The sequence below is a fragment of the Cornus florida genome, unplaced genomic scaffold (assembly GCF_030987335.1).
Source record: "Cornus florida cultivar Cherokee Brave unplaced genomic scaffold, ASM3098733v1 CherokeeBrave_3.0.0_Hap2_Chr10, whole genome shotgun sequence".
Classification (NCBI taxonomy): Eukaryota; Viridiplantae; Streptophyta; class Magnoliopsida; order Cornales; family Cornaceae; genus Cornus; species Cornus florida.
This window is the reverse complement of record NW_026775580.1, coordinates 38663014-38666138: the sequence shown is the minus strand read 5'-3', so window position 1 is coordinate 38666138 and position 3125 is coordinate 38663014. Positions and strand designations below refer to the sequence as shown.

Genomic DNA, 3125 nt, shown 5'->3' with positions numbered 1-3125 from the left:
AAGCATTGGTATGTTCTTCAACCTATGTTAAATTGAGGACATTTGGAATTGTTTAAAAATGTAGAGAAAATTAATTAATTGGCTTAATTAATTTTATTTTAAGTGTTTTAATCACTTAAATTGATATTTGATGAGATATATGTAAAGACCATGATATGATCATTAATATATATTAATTTGAGGTTTTTGGGAATTGACTTGAGATCTATAGAGTTTAATTATTTTATTTAATTAAATCCTATTTACTTGTTCCATGGATTTAATTATGCCTTAGAAGTTATTTCTATGTTTATATGACAATCCGAATTTTTAAGATTTTAATTTATATTTATTTCTATCATTTTTAATTGTTGAGATTAATTATTAATGATATTGGGTCTTGATTTGTTGAATTTACAAATCTTTTTTTTTTTTTTTTTTTTTTTTTTTTTGGGACGGATGGTGGTTGATTTGATTTATTGTATTGTATATATATTATATATGTATGTATCTATGGCTTCTGATGGAGGGAATAAGAAAGCTGCGAAGAGAAAAGAAGATTGGAATTGGTTTTGCTTCGGGTCCCACATGAAATGAGATAATGGGTTTTGATATTTATGATACATATATATATATATATATATATTTTGTATCAGTTTGTGATGATGGAACCGGATGATAAGAATGGAAAGTTAGAGTTGCTATAGGTGATGATGCAAGTAAGAAAGAAAAGGTGGTTGCCGACATTGGTGGAAAAAGGAAGAGATGATGTGGCGGGACCCAATTGCTTTTTGGTTCAAATTGTGATCATTGTGTTGATATTTGATATTTATTTTCTTGGTGAGAAGTATTGAGATATTTTTTGGGTGTCGGTAGAATTGCTTATATATGTATTTGGCTTTGGGTAAATGAATCAGGGAAGAAGAGAATTAGAGTGAGAGCAGAGAGGTTTGAGACACACAGAGAGCCGAGAGTTAAAGCTTGATGATCTGAAATCTTTTTTTGGAGTGTAGGGTTCTTCATACCTTGAATAGCCTAATGATTTTGTTTCAATTATTTTATTGAATGATATTTTGTTAAAATTGCATATATATATTTTGTTTAAATGCATATGTATATTTTTGTGAAGTTAATTTTGCATGAAACTTCTTGAAATCCTTGTTGTGGTTTTCCCTACTGGGACTTCCCCGTCTCACCCCCTTTCAGTTTCAGGTATCGTGGATTGCTAGTTGCGGGCTTAGGTGGAAGAGTTGGTGTTGAGGATATTATTTAATTTATTTAGAGAATTTTGTATATTTATTTGAGGAATTGATTCTGTATCAATAAAATGATATTTCTTTTTGAGATCCTGGGTATAATACTGATGTATTTGAATTTGAATAAATCGAGGAATTTATTTAGAAAATTTGGGGCGTTACAGAATGGTATCAGAGCCTATACCCAGCCGGAAGTGTGAGTGTAGTGATGATGTATTTGATGGGTGTAAGTGGGCAAGTGGTTAGTTCTAACTAGTTACCACTTGTAGCCGGATGTGTGTGGGCAGATGTCGTTCACTGGCAACTACTAAGATTATTACTGTTTGTGATTAGGCATGTGTCCTGGGTTCATTATTGGTTTTATTTTTTTATGGGCAGGTGACGACATTAGCTTTCTACCACAACGGTTATAGAGTGTGTGGGCGGGTAACTAGTACTGTCAGCTACAATAACATTTTTTATGTCACTGTATCTCACATTGCCTAGGGTAAGGATTTTTAGATTTTGTTTTGTCACTTTTTGACGTTTTTGAGTATGTGAAGACTGTTGGATCTGAATTTCAGGACGAAATTCTTTTTAATTGGTGGAGAATGTGACAACCCGAATTTTTAAGATTTTAATTTATATTTATTTCTATCATTTTTAATTTTTGCGATTAATTATTAATGATATTGGGTCTTGATTTGTTAAATTTACAAATCTCTTTTTTCTTTTTGGACGGATGGTGGTTGATTTGATTTATTGCATTGTATATATATATTATATATGCATGTATCTATAGCTTCTGGTGGAGGGAATAAGAAAGCTGCGAAGAGAAAAGAATATTGGAATTGGTTTTGTTTCGGGTCCCATGTGAAATGAGATAATGGGTTTTGATATTTATGATACATATATATATTTTGTATCAATTTGTGATGATGGAATTAGGTGATAAGAATGGAAATTTAGAGTTGCTATAGGTGATGATGCAAGTAGGAAAGAAGAGGTGGTTGCCGACATTAGTGGAAAAAGGAAGAGATGATGTGGCGGGACCCAATTGTTTTTTGGTTCAAATTGTGATCATTGTGTTGATATTTGATATTTTATTTTCATGGTGAGCTGTTTTGAGATATTTGTTGAGTGTCAGTAGAATTGATTATATATGTATTTGGCTTTAGGTAAATGAATCAGAGAAGAAGAGAAATTAGAGTAAGAGCAGAGAGGTCTGAGACACGAGAGCCGAGAGTTGAAGCTTGATGATCTGAAATCTTATTTTGCAGTGGAGGGTTCTTCATACCTTGAATGGCCTAATGATTTTGTTTCAATTATTTTATTGAATGATATTTTGTTAAAATTGCATATATGTATTTTGTTTAAATGTATATGTATATTTTTGTGAAGTTAATTTTGCATGAAACTTCTTGAAATCCTTATTATGGTTTTTTTTACTAGGACTTCCCAGTCTCACCCCCTTTCGGTTTCAGGTACTATGGATTGCTAGTTGCGGGCTTAGATGGAAGGGTTGGTGTTGAGGATATTATTTAATTTATTTAGAGAATTTTATATATTTATTTGAGGAATTGATTCTGTATTAATAAAATGATATTTCTTTTTGAGATCTTGGGTGTAATATTGATGTATTTGAATTTGAATGAATGGAGGAAATTACTTAGAAAATTCGGGGAGTTACAGTTTAAATCATGGTAATTGGACTTAGCATGATATAGGGTATCATTGTTTTACAAAGCTTGTTCTTGCATAGGTATATAGCTTGTTATTATATTACAATTGCTTACCTTTAAAGCTAGTTACTAAATTGTAACTTATTTAGTACTTGTGGCTTTGGATGGTGATGTGGCTCAATTGTTGTGAAATATTCTTGCTTTGTGTATAAATTGCATATTGAGGAGA

At 31.3% G+C, this 3125-nt stretch overlaps 1 long non-coding RNA gene across 2 annotated transcripts; it reads left to right on the top strand.

The window, feature by feature from the left end:
• The first annotated feature begins 514 nt into the window (after positions 1 to 514).
• Positions 515 to 2891, top strand: LOC132279404 (uncharacterized). 2 transcript variants are annotated; one of them, XR_009471319.1, is made up of 2 exons: positions 515 to 988; positions 1192 to 2891. It is a non-coding gene; the product is annotated as an uncharacterized LOC132279404 (long non-coding RNA). The 2 variants fall into 2 exon arrangements; XR_009471318.1 differs by having other exon boundaries at positions 1186 to 2891.
• Positions 2892 to 3125: the final 234 nt, after the last annotated feature.